We start from the raw sequence: 18043 nt of genomic DNA, 5'->3' as shown, positions 1-18043 counted from the left end.
TAAGTTTATTAATAATTTTGCCTAAATTTTTCATTAATATTTTGTATATTATTACAAAGCTATTAGCTTGATTTATTCTTTTGTTAGATAACATTGATTTTCAGGACATTAAAATATTGTTTTTTAAATGAGTAGTTACATACTGGTTAAAAAAATATTGAAAACATACCATGTAAAAGGTGAGCAAAAGTTATGATATGAAATGTAACTTTTCCAAGAAGTCTTGATTAAAATGCAGTGCAGAGATATTTGTGATTTATGAAGTGTATTTGCTGTTGAAATGTTACAGATTCTAATCCTCAATGATGACATGAAATTACTTCTCGCTCTTTTAGGGCCACTGCCAGCACTAGATGTTATGATGAAAACTCAGGGGAATGCTCTCACTGAGAAATTGATTAGAATTTACCAGTTACTTCTGAGAAGCATTTTTTTTTTAAATTAATAATAGGGCCCTGGACTGAAGTGGACCCATGCGTGCCACCTGATGTAATTTTTCCATAGAACACTTTAGAAAGCCAGCCTGAAGTTTTTCCATAGTTAGATTCACATCTTCTGGTGACATTTCATCATAAAAGTATCCCACAGTCAGGCCCAGGCATGGTTAGTGGCCCTCAAGAGGGTGAAGTTTGCCAGTAATAGCTGCATATAAATAGTCAATTATATTGAGGGGATGGTTCAGATGGATTCTTCCCAGGAGGAATAAACTTTGAGATGAGAAAAGAACAATGACTAGATACTCTTTGTATAAGAAATTGAGAAGTGGCCCTCAAAGCAATATCAAGCTGGCCTCCAGAGAGCTTACTGCTGGCTATAAATTGCCTAAAATTTAAAATGTTAATATCTGTATCACATTTTGGGTTTCCTCATTTGTGCAATGAATAGTTAATAGTTGCATTAGTAAAGAAGGAAGATATACTGTAAATTATGAGGAAAATTATACTAATCTTCCCCCTTTTGCCTGGTTTGTATTTATTAATTCATTTATATGTGCAAAGCACTATTAAGATGAAGTTTATGGGAGTCATATTTTCTTTTTACCCTTTCTGTATATTTAAGAAAATCATATGAATGCTATATATTTAGAAATGGAAATAAAGCAACTAGTCCTCTAGAGCTATAGTTCTGAAAATTCAGAATCACTTGGAGGATTTGTTCAAAGAGGATAGCTAGGCTCTATGAAGAGCATTTCTGATTAAGTAAATTTTGGGTGAAGCCCCAAGTTTGGAATTTTAACAAGTTTCCAGGTGATTCTGTTGCTGCTGGTCTTGAGGGTGTACTTTGATAGCCAGGGCTGAGGGTTTCATGCATTCAGCATTGTGAGCTATTGACCTTGAAGAAATTCTACCAAAGATGAGTATACATCCCCCCTTTCATAAAAAAAGATCTTACTACATACGGGAGATAGTATTTAGGCTATCAATGCAAGATGGTATGTCATTATTATGTATACCATACCTAGATATGTTTTCAAAATTTCTTTTACCAAATAATCCTCTAAGAAAAAGTCATGGTGATAACTACCACCCAAGCCATTTGACACTTCTTTATCCATGAGTTGTAACTGTTTTAAATACATTCTTTTTATATAAGTGTATATTTTATATATATATATGCATCATATATATATATATATGTTATCTATTTGGTTTTCAGTCGCTGTCATGTCTGACTCTCTGCAACCCCATGGACACCAGGCTTCCCTGTCTTTCACTATTTCCCTGAGTTTGCTTAAACTCATGTCAACTGAGTTAGTGATGCCATCCAACCATCTCATCCTCTGTCATCCTCTTCTCCCCCTTCCTTCAATCTTTCCCAGCATAAGGGTCTTTTCCAATGAGTCGGCTCCTCCCATCAGGTGGCCAAAGTATTGGAGCTTCAGCTTCAGCATCAGTCTCTCCAATGAATATTCAGGGTTGATTTCCTTTAGGATTGACTGGTTTGATCTCCTTGCTGTCCAAGGGACTCTCAAGAGTCTTCTCCAGCACCACAGTTTGAAAGCATCAATTCTTTGACACTCAGCCTTCTTTTTGTTATATATATATATATATATATATATATATATATATCTCACATATATGTTATTTCATATATTATATATGCATATGTTGTATATATACCATATATATGTTTTATATATATATATGGAACAAATTTAATAATGTTTTAAACTGTGGTTGACTTCAGCCTTGGACCTCATTACTGAAATCTGGTCCTCAGATCACCAGCATCAGCATCCCCTGGTACATGCTCAATCCTAGGCCCTGCCCCAGATGGACTAAATTCAAATCTGCATTTTACCAAGGTCTCTAGGTGATTCATTTTCACATCACAGTTTGGGGAAATCAGTTCTAAGGAATAACACATAACACATCAAACTGGTGATTTCCATGCAGAAGCAGAATGTGTTTGAAGAACACAACATGAAGCAGCTGTGGACTGGCAGGCAGGCTGGGGTTATCAGACCTAATAAGGTGTTAGAGCTGGGAGGCAGGAAAGCACTGAGCTGTTGACCACTCTGACTTTGGTCATGCTGAGTTTTTCTGTTTGTGTAAAAGAATCCCATTAATGAAATAGCCTTAGATTCTAAACAACAGAGAGAAAAATCAATTAGAACACCTTGGAGAGTGAGACAGGATTGGGAAAATTCATTATCAGATAGCCAGCGTGTCTTGAGAGGGAAGGCAAGTTATGACCCCTCAACATCACTGAGGAGTAGTGCTCATACAGCAATCTAGGGAGAACTACTGCTTTCACCTGAGCCATTTGACACCATTTTATCCACAGATAGTAACTGTCCTCAATAGGCCTTGATTTCTTTTGAGTTAAAGAAAAATGCACAAACCGGCCAGTACAAACAGAGGTAAACAAGTTTAGCAACACTTTTAACATCACTTGTTTTTTCCACTGTTTCTTATGTTTTGCTGGGTTTGGGGTTAAATGTGGCTTGTCCAATAAAAGTAAGTAGAAAGAACACCATTTGTTGCATTTGAGATTTCAGTTCAGAGTAGCATATTTTTATGAGTCCCAGGAAATTATCGCAATGGCTTCGTAACTTTACAAACCTTCAATGTGACAAAGACAAAGAGCCTGTTATGGTCTCCCTACTTCTCCTCTACTCATACAGCCCTCTCTTCATTCTGTAGTTGGAGGGAAACTTTTACTGTCTTTTTTGGTCCTTTTTATCTTAAAAATTTTTTCCCATTATGATTTATTATAGGATATTAAATATAGTTTCCTGTGTTTTATAGTAAGACCTTGTTGTTTATCCATTCTGTATATAATGGTTTGCATCTGCTAATTTCAGACTCCCAATCCATCTGGAGGGATGTAAGAGAGTTTCAGAAAAAACATCTATTTCTGCTTTATTGACTATGCCAAAGCCTTTGACTGTGTGGATCACAATAAACTGTGGAAAATTCTGAAAGAGATGGGAATACCAGACCATCTGACCTGCCTCTTGAGAAATCTGTATGCAGGTCGGGAAGCAACACTTAGAACTGGACACAGAAAAGACTGGTTCCAAATTGGGAAAGGAGTACATCAAGGCTGTATATTGTCACCCTGCTTATTTAACTTATATGCAGAGTACATCATGAGAAATGCTGGGCTGGATGAAGCACAAACTGGAATCAAGATTGCTGAGAGAAATATCAATAACCTCAGATATGCAGATGACACCACCCTTATGGCACAAAGTGAAGAAGAACTAAAGAGCCTCTTGATGAAAGTGAAAGAGGAGAGTGGAAAAGTTGGCTTAAAGCTCAACAATCAGAAAACTAAGATCATGGCATCTGGTCCCATCACTTCATGGGAAATAGATGGGGAAACAGTGAAAACAGTGGCAGACTTTTTTGGGGGGGCTCCAAAATCACTGCAGATGGTGACTGCAGCCATGAAATTAAAAGATGCTTACTCCTTGGAAGGAAAGTTATGACCAACCTAGACAGCATATTAAAAAGAGACATTACTTTGCCAGCAAAGGTCCATCTAGTCAAAATTACGGTTTTTCCAGTAGTCATGTATGGATGTGAGAGTTGGACTCTAGAGAAAGCTGAGCGCTGAAGAATTGATGCTTTTGAACTGTGGTGTTGGAGTAGACTCTTGAGAGTCCCTTGGACTGCAAGGAGATCCAACCCGTCCATCCTAAAGGAGATCAGTCCTGAGTGTTCTTTGGAAGGACAGATGTTGAGACTGAAGCTCCAATACTTTGGCCACCTGATGCGAAGAGTTGACTCATTGGAAAAGACCCTGATGCTGGGAGGCATTGGGGGCAAGAGGAGAAGGGGATGACAGAGGATGAGATGGTTGGATGGCATCACCAACTCAATGGCCATGAGTTTGGGTAAACTCCAGGAGTTGGTGATGGACAGGGAGGCCTAGCATGCTGTGATCCATGGGGTTGCAAAGAGTCAGACATGACTGAGCGACTGAACTGAACTGAACTGAAATTGTAACATGCCATTCCTCTGCTGAAAATCCTCCTGGGTCATTCTATCATACTTAAAATAAAATTCAGAATTCTTATCATGACCTCCAATATCATTGTTAGGTCTCTGATTACTCCTATCACTCTTATTATTTCTTTCCCTCACTCTGTCCTTGTTCTCCTTAATTGACAAATATGTCTCAAGGTCTTTGTACATACTTCCCTATATGGCCCCCTTCCTCAATTCTTCCAGGTTTCAGCTTTGATCACCTTCCTAATGGGGTTTCTATGGCCCCCTAATTAGAAGTTATACCCCTCTACTTTTGTAATCCTCTTGAAGAGAAGTATAGCCCCATAGAAGATGGAGTAAAGGCTCCATTTTACAAAAGGAGAGGCAATTTACAAGAGAAGAATTCTGACTGGCTGAAAAACAGATGTTTCACCTGATTAGTAATCAGGAAACTACAAATCAAAACAAGATAACATTTCATATTCATTGGACCACTGAAAATTAGAAAGCCTAACCATATCAATTGTGGGGAAACAAGAATACACAAACTACTAGTTTGGTTGTAAGTTGGTTTAATAATTTTGAAGAGCTATTGGTATGGTGAAGGTGAAGTTGTGCATAGTTTATGACCTCGGTGATATAGGTGATATTCAAAATACCTCTAGGTGATATTCTCTTTTAGGTGATATTCTTCTCTTCTAGGTGATATTCAAAGTATTTGATGATTGCTATCAGAGGCACCAACCAATCAGAATTAAACATATGCTACAAATGACTGACTTTGTCATATTGGTGTATTTTATTTGAGTAATAGTCCTGTATATACCTTAGAGGAGCTCCTACACACATGCATGAAGAGACATGTCTAAGAATATTCAAAACAGCATTGTTTGTAATACCAAAAAAAACCCTCTGCAAATAACCTATATGTCTGTCCCTAGAGTAATGCATAAATTGTCTCATAGTCATAGAATAGCATGCTATTCAGCAGTTTCGATGAAAGGACCAGATCTACATAAATCAGCTTTGCTAAACTTTACTACACAATGAGAAAAAGAATTCGAAAGAATTCATATGGTATGACACCATTTATGTAAAATTTAAAACATGAAGAAAATACTATATACTGGTTATGAGCATGTAGATATGTAGTAAACATATAAAATATACATGGGAAGAATACACACCAACTTCAAATAGTTACCCTGGAGTACAAAGAAGGAAAGTAGGATAAAGGAGAAGAGTTGTAGCACTCTATAATCTTTAATTTCTTAACAGAATAAACATGACAGAAATTAATATTTGCTGAATTTAAGTGTCAATATCTGCTATTTTAAAATTTTATATATGTTTTATTTTTTTTAAGATATGTATGTAATATGGTAGAGCTTATACTGGACCCAGATCTGTTGGCTTTCAAAGCCAGAGAGCTTTTCATGACCTAAGCTCCAGAAGAAAGACCCTGCCTTGACCTCACAGTTGCAGCTGTGTCTTCCCAGTACTGTTAGGAACATGGTTAGATCCCACTGTCACAATGGTAGTGTTTTTAGTGATAATCTCTGTGGTGGTGCCTGCTATCCAAGGGGAGTTCAGGTGGTCAAGTGGTGGAATTGCTGGCAGAATAATGAATAATGATTTTACATGGCTTTCTGTGTACATTCCAGAGTCAGAGGAATTAGGGCTCAGGTGCTGGATTGGGATGTGTATACTTGCCAGAGACTCCATATTTCAGTTTTGTCATCAGTCTAAACACAGGGCTTTTTCTGTGCACATTCATTTTCTCACTGTGCTGCTAGGTAAAGCAGCTATACCAGCTATACCAGCTCATGATTGAGGGTTCAGGAGATATTATGGTTTGCCATGAAAACTTACAGAGTTAGGTTTCTGAATTAACAGTGGGCCTTGCCCCCAGTGATGGAGATCATTTGCCTTGGCAATCTAAGCACGTCAACCCAGTGATCTAGGTCATTTCTTCTTTACACAAAATTTTGGTTGAGTTAGGAGTCTCTGTTCAGAGTTGGGACGGACAGGATGTATATCAAATCTTTAGGGTCAGAGAAATGGAGCAACTGAGCAGCTAATGTAGAGCACAGTGATTGTAGTTAATAATGTATAATATACCTGAAAGTTGCTAAGAGAGTGGATCTTTAATGTACTCACCATAGAAAAGAAATGATTATGTGATGAATTAGAGTGTTAGCTGTTGCTATGGTGGTAATCATTTTGCAGTGTATTTAAGTGTATCAAGTCAACATGTTGTACACCTTAAACTTACATGATGCTGTATGCCAGTTACATCTTAATAAAGCTAGGAAAATGCTCTTCAACTCCTAGCCCTACCATAATACTTTGTGTGATTGAATATCTCAAAAAATATATAAGCTAGCAAAGAAAATAACTGGCAAGAAAAATTCCATGAAACTTTTGTTCTGAACCAACCAGTTTTGCTTTGAAACACCATTCCTTCAGTGGTTTAATCCACATTTAACCACATAGTTTATTTTCTTTATTTTCATGGCTTTTTGACCTCACGTAATACCTTTTGTGATCTTAAGATTTATATTTTCTGGCACATCCAATGTTATGCTTTAAGATATTTTCTGAAGCAGTCAGTGTGTGTGATTAATATTTATTTAGTTTTCTACATAGACTACTAAAATCTCAGCATAGCAAACTGATATATTGAGCTAACACATCAATAATAAATGAATGAGATATGATAATGAATTCGATCTGTAGTAAATAAGAAAAAAAATCTATGTTGTATTTGAGAGAGTTACCCTAAATCAATTTATTTGTGGTTGAGAATGATGTAAAAAGTAGATAGTGCCAAGAAACATCTTTGTTTTGTCTAAATCACCAGTGTAAAGCTCAACATATATTTTTGGTGCTAATATATAAATATCTAAGTGTGAACCTAAGATAATGAAGCTAAGTTTCATGTAAATGTTTTGGGGCCAGATAAATTTAAGTGATATGAGTTGTCTTATTTTAGACATGAAAATTTATTAATTGAACACTTTAAGATTTTACAGAGAACAGGCTTAGGAAGTGATGATGTAAAAGTTAACTGTGAGTACTCTCCTTGAAAACAGTTATTAAAATTCATTAGAAGTAGATATTGCTCATCAGATTATCTTAAAGTTTCCAGAAATGAGATAGATAAAATATGTGATAAAGTAAATAATAATGAATATATAAATGAGTTGATTCCCTAAATAATAGGAAAATGTTCATATTTTAAAGAAATGTCTAAAAAGAACTTTGATAGTCTCTGCATGACAATTGGAACTGCTAACTGTATCTGTGGAGAAGGCAATGGCACCCCACTCTATTACTTTTGCCTGGAAAATCCCATGGACAGAGGAGCCTGGTAGGCTGCAGTCCATGGGATCGCGAAGAGTTGGACACGACTGAGCGACTTCACTTTCACTTTTCACTTTCATGCATTGGAGAAGGAAATGGCAACCCACTCCAGTGTTCTTGCCTGGAGAATCCCAGGGACGGGGGAGCCTGGTGGGCTGCTGTCTATGGGGTCGCACAGAGTCGGACACGACTGAAGCGACTTAGCAGCAGCAGCAACTGTATCTGTAACATGATAAATACACGAGCTTGCTTTATGAGGAAAACACCTTAACACCGTAGTCTTGAAGGTTCCTTTTCTCTGAAGTTTACCTTCCCTCAAAGACAAGGATGGGGTTCTAGCAGCTCTGTTTTTGATAGAGTCCTGTTACTGCTGCCCTCCTACCTGCAACATTTGTTTGGACCATAGGGGATGCCTGATCCAAATTGGACCTATCAGAGCATGTCTTATAGAACTGTAAACTGGGAGCTAAGACAGCGTAGCTCAATCTACACTGATATCATGAACAAATGTAATTTAAACCAGAGAGTTGTGAAATCAGCCACCTTCCAGCATGTCCATGGAAAAACAGTAAAAGGCAGCCTATGGAGGGAGAAGAGTGGAACATACATGCAGTGGGAGACAATGATCAAGAATATACATGTTCCCCAGGTAGACCCAGCAGGTATCCTCCCCATGGAAGCACTTCCCTAAACACATTTTGAAATTCATTTACCACATTTTAAAAATTCGTTTGTAATACATTAACATCGATTTGTAAGACTGACAGGTTGAATGGGCCTGAGTGTGACTATCATTTCCCCATACCATTTTATTTATTTTAAAAAACCATTGAGTGTGATCTTAATATTCTTTTTATCCTTAGTGCTTTATGTGCATATCATCTAATCTTCCTAAAGTAGAAATTAAAATCACCATTCATCTTTTACAGCTGATGAAACAAAGATTTAGGGCCTTTATAGGACTCACCCAAATTCATGGAACTGATTGTAAGTGGCCAAACTGAGACTCCTTCAGATTCCTAAGACTTCACCCTTAACCATTATGTTGTACTTGAATCTGGGGTAGCAACCAGTATCTTCCATAAAGGGAAGATGTTTGTCCCTCATCTATAGTAACAGTAAGTTCAGCTTACTCTGCATATTATGCGTGGTGTTCTGAGCTCTGATTTACAGCATGAGGTCTGGAGTAGGTAGTGATCAGGCAGGCTGTGTGTTCTCAGCAAAACTGGACATAAACACACACAGAGATACACATGTGTGTATACTATAGAAGAGGGTGTAAGGAGGACTGTTTTGCAGAAGCAGAAAATGCTTATTCCCTTTCAATTCAGTTCAGTCACGCAGTCGTGTCCAACTTTTTGTGACCCCATGAACCACAGCATGCCAGGCCTCCCTGTCCATCACCAACGCCTGGAGTCCACCCAAACTCATGTCCATTGAGTCAGTGATGCCATCCAACCATCTTATCCTCTGTTGTCTTCTTCTCCTCCTGCCCCCAATTCCTCCCAGCATCAGGGTCTTTTCAAATGAGTCAACTCTTCGCATCAGGTGGCCAAAGTATTGGAGTTTCAGCTTCAACATCAGTCCTTCCAATGAACACCCAGAGCTGATCTCCTTTAGGATGGACGGGTTGGATCTCCTTGCAGTCCAAGGGACTCTCAAGAGTCTACTCCAACACCACAGTTCAAAAGCATCAATTCTGTGCTCAGCTCTCCTTATAGTCCAACTTTCACATCCATACATGACTACTGGAAAAACCATAGCCTTGACTAGATGGACATTTGTTGACAAAGTAATGTCTCTGCTTTTTAATATACTATTTAGGTTGGTCATAACTTTCCTTCCAAGGAACAAGCGTCTTTTAATTTCATGGCTGCAGTCACCATCTGCAGTGATTTTGGAGCCCAGAAAAATAAAGTCAGTCACTGTTTCCCCATCTATTTGCCATGAAGTGATGGGACTGGATGCCATGATCTTAGTTTTCTGAATGTTGAGCTTTAAGCCAACTTTTTCTCTCTCCTCTTTCACTTTCATTAAGAGGCTCTTTAGTTCCTCTTCACTTTGTGCCATAAGGGTGGTGTCATCTGCGTATCTGAGGTTATTGATATTTCTCTCAGCAATCTTGATTCCAGCTTGTGCTTCCTCCAGCCCAGCATTTCTCATGATGTAGTTAACATCATTTTACTCCATCCTATCCATGAGATAGTAAAATTAAAATGGAATGTCATATAGTGCTTCATAGGAAGGCATTGTAAAAGAGTGTTTGTGTTATAGGAAAGGCCTACAAAGAGCAAAAATAAATGCCTAGGAAGAGATGCCACAAGGCTACATATATTGATTCCAGAGGAAGTTAAAATATTTATGTAAAACACCATATGGTTCATCAGAGGACACAAGCCTAAAAGCAGTTAGTTCAGGCTTCATAGAGATTTTACTGACTCTGAGGAATGGGTTCCAGTTGAAAATTTATTTGGGGCCCTGAAACATATCAGTAAACTTACTGCTGAAAGTTCACCACAAATTGCAAGCTTTGGATGTTTGCATGTACTTTACTTAACCTGGGGAAACCTCATTACAGACATTTTACATTTTACCCTTTTGGAAGGGCTCAAAGGAAATAGAAGTTTGCTGTAGAAGGGAGCTGAAAGGGAATACTTACAGGTAGTGGTCAGCAGTAACAGGCTTGCACTATTGTTTGTGTCCTGGGTAAGGAGGAAATTTCAAGGATTAGTTTTGTGAACTTGAATGGCACTGACCCGCTTCAGCAATACCTGGGAAGTGAAATGGAGTTGTCAGCATAAAGAGAGAGGACCAGTTCTTGCATCTCTCCACGTAATTATAGATTTTTATCCAATCAATACAATATGCCAAGAAATCCCCAATTATTTTTTTTAATTAAGGGCAAAGCACTTGGGTTACAGGAAGAGAAGGAGAGGATAGAAATGTTTTGCTGACTTTCTTCATCCTTTAGAAAATACTCGCTCTTTGCTTTTTTTTTTAATTGAATTTTCAAACTCGGGTGGAAAAGCCAAGATGGTCCATCAGTTCCTCTCTCCTTATTCCCTTCTGTGTGAAAAAACTTTTGAAGAATTCCTTGTATTCAAGAGAAGATTCCCATTGCTTTTGGCTATGTATTTCCATTCAGTTCAGTTCAGTCCCTCAGTCATGTCCAACTGTTTGTGACCCCATGGACTGCAGCAAGCCAGGCTTCCCTGTCCATCACCATCTCCCAGAGCTTACTCAAACTCATGTCCATCAAGTCGGTGATGCCATCCAACCATCTCATCCTCTGTTGTCCCCTTCTCCTCCCACCTTCAGTCTTTCCCAGCATCAGGGTCTTTTCCAGTGAGTCAGTTCTTTGCATCAGGTGGCCAAAGTACTGGAGCTTCAGCTTCAGCATCAGTCCTTACAATGAATATTCAGTACTGATTTCCTTTAGGATGGATTGGTTGGACCTCCTTGCAGTCCAAGGGAATCTCAAGAGTCTTCTCCAACACCACAGTTCAAAAGCATCAATTCTTTGGCACTCAGCTTTCTTTATAGTCCAACTCTCACATCCATATATGACTACTGGAAAAACCATAGATTTGACTAGATGGACCTTTGTTAGCAAAGTAATGTCTCTGCTTTTTAATATACTGTCTAGATTGGGCATAGCTTTTCTTCCAAGGAGCAAGCGTCTTAATTTCATGGCTGTAGTCATCATCTGCAGTGATTTTGGAGCCCCCCAAAATAAAATCTGTCACTGTTTCCATTGTTTCCAATGTATTTCCATTAAGGTAGAATTATTCACTCTGAGCCCCTCAAGGTTGTTCATTGTAAGAAATCATCTGGTCGGCTACATTTGAAATCTGTTAGTGCCAGTGATGTATTCCAGGTGCATCCGAGTGTGAAAGCTGTTAAAACTATTGGCTCAGATGACCTTGATATTGGGTCTCTTTATGACTGATGCTCAAGTTCTCTACTCTTCTGATTTCTTACTGCTTTCTCTAATTGCTGCTGACTGTTCAAAAGCTGGCCTTGTTTGATATGCTTCCAATTAAAAAAAAATAAAATTACATCCATTCCCTGTAGAAACCTGTGTTTTTAGCGTCCCCATTAAATAAACATCTAGAGGAAGTGTTTAATTTGCTTATTATAGTCAGCTCTCATCCTAGTAAAGTGCTTCTCATTGGAGGCTCTTCTGAATAAGGGAAAATTCACTGCCCCGATAGGAGGTTCTGTCAGTCAATTTTTCCTATTTACCAGTTAAGATGCTTTGGATAATATAATACTCAGCAAATAATGACTTAAATATTTATTATTTCATATTGTACAGTGCTCAGAGATAGGAGATTCCTGGGTGTTCTTGTTGGTTCCAGTATTTTCTGGACATAACACATATGAAACATGAAGAGTAATCTTCGGTTCTTCCTACCCAATCCTCCTTTTTTCTCTTAAATGTATTAGCTGTGAGAAGTGGTCAAGGATTTCTCTGACTACTCTTGATCCTCTACTCTTTTTCTTTCATAGGTGTTCATGTGGGTGCCATGCACAAACAACAAATCATAACCACCTCCTCCTCTTCCCTTTCCTCTTCCTCCTCTTTCCTGGTCATTTACTAATGGCACAAGAAAGAAATTTTTTCCATGTGCAGAATTAATCATACCTGTCTAACTAATTATGTCTTTCTCTTTTAACATTTTCATGTAGATATCTGTCTTTTCCTAAAAAGAAGACAATTCTGAATTTTGCAAGTAAGACAAAAGAACTCACAAATTTTAATTCTATACAAGTGCAGATTTCTGTGATATTCTCCAGTTTCTTGAAAAAGAAGGTAAAGTGTTCAGGTCTTGGATGTAATACATATACCATCTATATTATTCATAAATCAAATAGTTTTTATTATAAAAGTAGGAGAACTTCATAATTGATTGTTCTCCCCAAATTTTCTCCCCAGAGACAGCCATTATTAATGTTTTGGTGTATTCTGGCAAATTTGTCCCTAAGTACTGACAACATGAATGAGATATTTATACACAATTATAGTCAGTGGTTTTAAATAAAACTGCAATCATATTCTTCAGCAGTACTGCAACATCATTATTTTTTTCTTTTAAGAATACCATCTAATAATTTTTGACTTTTTATCTTGATACAAGTTAGAAAACCTGATGGTGAAATCTATGTAATGATACAAACAAAAACCAAGAACTGGAGTTCCCATTATTCACATGTAAAAGTATGACAAAAAGAGATCTCCGAGTTGAAAGCCTTGCTCTGTTCTTTCCTTTATTTTTTGAATGAATGGTTTTAATGAGGTATTATTTATATACAAAGAATGGCACATGTTTAATGTGTACAATTTGAGTTTGGATATATGCAAACACCCATTATACTCTCATCACAAACAAGGAAATAGACACATCCAACAACTAAACTTTCCTATGTTCCTTTGTTTATTTGTTTTTTTGTTTTGTCTGTGGTAAGAATACTTAACATTTTTCTTATTATTGAACAGAAGGTGAGGTGTAGGCCAGTAGATGTTACCAGACAAAGCAAGCAACAGAAATGCTTACTTTTGATCAATGAAAATAAAACAATGTACTTATTTCCCTTCATTCTTTTCTTCCTTTCTTCATTCCCTTATTAATTCATTTAGATAATTATTGTGCTCCTACTATGTTCCATAGACATTGTTTTTAGCATTTAAGAGGCAGTGGTGGAAAAGGGACAAGTTTCTTATTAATAATTTTTACATTTTAGCAGGTGAAACAAGAGATGCTTATATTAGAACACCTTCACTACAATGCTACTTGAACTGATTTCTTCAATTATTGAAAAATTATGTCAACATCATTTAAAAAGCTTCATTGAAATATAGTTGATTTACAGTGTTTTGTTAGCTTGTGGTGTGTAGCAAAGTGATTCAGTTATACATATATTTTTATATTCTTATCTATTATGGTTTATTACAGGATATTTAATATAGTTGCTTGTGCTATACACTAGGACCTAATTGTTTATCTATTTTATATATAGTAGTGTGTTTCTTTTAACCCCAAACTCTTATCTCCCCCTTTCCCCTCTGGCAACCATAAATTTGTTTTCTACATCTGTGACTCTATTTCTGTTTTATAAATAGGATCATTTGGACCATTTTTAGAGTCCACATATAAGTGATATCATATGATATTTGTCTTTCTCTGACTTCTTCACTAAGTATGATAACCTCAGGTCCATCCATGTTGCTGCCGATGGTATTATTTCTTTTTATGGCTGAGTGATATTCCATTGTATATATGTATCACATCTTCTTCATCCATTCATCTAGACTGCTTACATACCTTCAGTTCAGTTCAGTCGCTCAGTCGTGTCTGACTCTTTGCGACCCTATGGACTGCAGCACACCAGTCCTCCCTGTCCATAGCCAACTCCTGGAGTCTGACTCAAACTCATGTCCATTGTGTCGGTAATGCCATCCAGCCATCTCATCCTCTGTTGTCCCCTTCTCCTCCTGCCTTCAATCTTTCCCAGCATCAGGATCTTTTCCAATGAGTCAGTTTTTCGCATCAGGTCACCAAAGTATTGGAGTTTCAGCTTCAGCATCAGTCCTTCCAATGAACACCTAGGACTGATCTTCTTTAGAAAGGACTGGTTGGATCTCCTTGCAGTCTAAGGGACTCTCCAGAGTCTTGTCCAACACCACAGTTCAAAAGCATAAATTCTTCAGTGCTCAGCCTTCTTTATGATCCATCTCTCACATCCATACATGACTGTTGGAAAAACCATACCTTTGACATGGCTTGGCTATTGTAAATAGTGATCCTATGAACACTGGCTGCATATGTCTTTTTGAATTAGCATTTTCTCCAGATATATCAAAATAATTTTTATTATAATGAAGGCAATGTTATTTTGTAGAAATTTTAGAAATAAAATAATTAAAACCAGTTATAGCTATATAATATATAAAACTATTACTATCATTTATGTGTGCCTGCATGTATCCAGCTCATCTGTTTTATTCTATATTGATAACTGGACAGATATAACTTTCTAAAACAAAAGAGATGATTTTATAAACTACTTTCCTTCAAATATTCTTTAAGAGCATGATTTCTGCTATTCCAAGTCAGGAATAGATATACTGCAGTTTGTTTAACTAGGACCCTATCATTGGACTTGAAAGATTTTTCAAAAATTAACTATTTTAATTAATATGGCAAATAGCCTTGTATATACATCTTGGTGTGTGTGTGTGTGTGTGTGTGTGTGTGTGTGTGTGTGTGTATTTATATATAAAATTATTTCCTTATGGTAAATGCCTAGATTTGATATTACTGGGTCCAAGTCTATTAAAGCATATACACTTTTTATGCATAATTTCAACTATCCCTCCAAGGAATATAATTTGCAAAAAAGAAATGCAAAAAAGCAAAATGGCTGTCTGGGGAGGCCTTACAAATATCTGTGAAAAGAAGAGAAGTGAAAAGCAAAGGAGAAAAGGAAAGATATAAGCATCTGAATGCAGAGGTCCAAAGAATAGCAAGAAGAGATAAGAAAGCCTTCCTCAGCGATCAATGCAAAGAAATAGAGGAAAACAACAGAATGGGAAAGACTAGAGATCTCTTCAATAAAATTAGAGATACCACGGGAACATTTCATGTAAAGATGGGCTCGATAAAGGACAGAAATGGTATGGACCTAATAGAAGCAGAAGATATTAAGAAGAGGTGGCAAGAATGCACAGAAGAACTATACCAAAAAGATCTTCACGACCCAGATAATCACGACAGTGTGATCACTGACCTAGAGCCAGACATCCTGGAATGTGAAGTCAAGTGGGCCTTAGAAAGCATCACTATGAACAAAGCTAGTAGAGGTGATGCAAGTTGAGCGATTTCAAATCCTGAAAGATGATGCTGTGCAAGTTCTGCACTCAATATGCCAGCAAATTTGGAAAACTCAGCAGTGGCCACAGGACTGGAAAAGGTCAGTTTTCATTCCAATCCCAAAGAAAGGCAATGCCAAAGAATGTTCAAACTACCACACAATTGCACTCATCTCACACACTAGTAAATTAATGCTCAAAATTCTCCAAGCCAGACTTCAAGAGTACGTGAACTGTGAACTTCCTGATGTTCAAGCTGGTTTTAGAAAAGGCAGAGGAACCAGAGATCAAATTGCCAACATCCACTGGATCATCAAAAAAGCAAGAGAGTTCCATAAAAACATCTATTTCTGCTTTATTGACTATGCCAAAGCCTTTGACTGTGTGGATCATAATAAACTGTGGAAAATTCTTCAAGAGATGGGCATACCAGACCACCTGACCTGCCTCTTGAGAAATGTGTATGCAGGTCAGGAAGCAACAGTTAGAACTGGACGTGGAACAACAGACTGATTCCAAATAGGAAAAGGAATACATCAAGGCTGTATATTGTCACCCTGTTTATTTAACTTATATGCAGTGTACATCATGAGAAACGCTGGACTGGAAGAAGCACAAGCTGGAATCAAGATTGCCAGGAGAAATATCAATAACCTCAGATATGCAAATGACACCACCCTTATGGCAGAAAGTGAAGAGGAACTAAAAAGCCTGTTGGTGAAAGTGAAAGAGGAGAGTGAAAATGTTGGCTTAAGGCTCAACATTCAGAAAACTAAGAGCATGGCACCTGGTCCCATCACTTCATGGGAAATAGATGGGGAAACAGTGGAAACAATGTCAGACTTTATTTTTGGGGGCTCCAAAATCACTACAGATGGTGATTGCAGCCATGAAATTAAAAGACACTCCTTGGAAGGAAAGTTATGACCAATCTAGATGGCATATTCAAAAGCAGAGACGTTACTTTGCCAACAAAGGTCCATCTAGTCAAGCCTATGGTTTTTCCAGTGGTCATGTATGGATGTGAGAGTTGGACTATAAATAAAGCTGAGCACTGAAGAATTGATACTTTTGAAATGTGTTGGAGAAGACTCTTGAGAGTCCCTTGGACTGCAAGGAGATCTAACCATTCCATTCTAAAGGAGATCAGTCCTGGGTGTTCATTGGAAGGACTGATGCTGAAGCTGAAACTCCAATACTTTGGCCACCTCATGCAAAGAGTTGACTCATTGGAAAAGGCCCTGATGCTGGGAGGGATTGGGGGCAGGAGGAAAAGGGGATGACAGAGGATGAGATGGCTGGATGGCATCACTGACTTGATGGACATGAGTTTGAGTCAACTCCGGGAGTTGGTGATGGACAGGGAGGCCTGGCATGCCGCAGTTCATGGTGTCGTAAAGAAGAAAAGGTGTGAAGAATAAACCAGATCCTAGAACTTCCAAGTCACTCAGGCATTCTTACTTCAAGGACACGACTGAGCAACTGAACTGAACTGAATGTTTATTTTCCTGCATCACTACTATTATTAGGTATTCCCTGGAAATTCCCTGGCAGTCCAGTTGTTAGGCCTCATCACTTTCACTGAGGAGGGCCCAGGTTGAATTCCTGGTTGGCGAACTAAGATCCCAGTTTTTTCCTTATTGCAGCTAATTTTTCTAGAGAAAAATGTTCTCTCACTGGTTTAATTTTCATTCATTTGATTATAGAGAAGTTAAGAACTTTTTTACATGTGTATTTTTCACTTATCTGTTTGGTAAATTGTATTTTACATTTCTGTCCTTATTTCTATTTGGGAATTCATTCTTTATTTTTCATTTGTAAAAAACCTCTGTATATTAAAAATAAGTAACTATGAATATATATATATATGTAACTGTGAATAAAATATATGTGATATTTTAAATCATTTTTCTCATGTTTCCTTTGCCTATTTTAGTATTTTTAGCATTTCATGTTTACATTGCTAAACCTATTGATATTTACCTAGAATTTTCTGTGCTTTCTTCTATGTTTAAATTTTTTCCATCTTGATACCAGAAATTATATTCTTTACAAGTTTGAAGTTATTGTATTTCTTATAAAAAGCAAAATATTTTAATATAGTAGGAGAGTTATGGTTGATCAGTTGTCTTGGTATGTTTGTATGTATGATATATTTTTTAATTAAAAAAATTTTTTTGGAGAACTTCCCTGGCACTTTAGTGGTTAATACTCCACACTTCCAATGCAAGGGGCATGGGTTCGATCCCTGGTCAGCGAACTAAGATCTTAAAAGCTGTGAGGCATGACCCTCCCCCCACCCCCACAATTTTGGTGGGGGGTAGATTGTTCTTCACCGATTAAAAAATTCCATCTTTATAATTGC

General features: G+C 37.5%; 1 long non-coding RNA gene across 20 annotated transcripts in view; it reads left to right on the top strand.

Moving 5' to 3' along the window:
- LOC147339896 (uncharacterized) overlaps window positions 1–18043 on the top strand; it is a 784113-nt gene that overhangs the window by 276174 nt on the left and 489896 nt on the right. The window contains exon 8 of one of the 20 annotated variants that reach the window (XR_015159687.1): window positions 3308–4537. The exons of the other annotated variants lie outside the window; for them this stretch is intronic. This is a non-coding gene — a long non-coding RNA (uncharacterized LOC147339896). Of the gene's footprint in view, window positions 1–3307; window positions 4538–18043 lie in introns of those variants that run through there. 20 annotated transcript variants of the gene reach the window in all.

This window comes from Bos grunniens, chromosome X (assembly GCF_055505025.1).
Source record: "Bos grunniens cultivar Pamir isolate PY7600 chromosome X, Bosgru_T2T1.0, whole genome shotgun sequence".
NCBI lineage: Eukaryota > Metazoa > Chordata > Mammalia > Artiodactyla > Bovidae > Bos > Bos grunniens.
The sequence above is the reverse complement of the archived record's forward strand: the minus strand, read 5'-3'. Positions and strand labels throughout refer to the sequence as shown.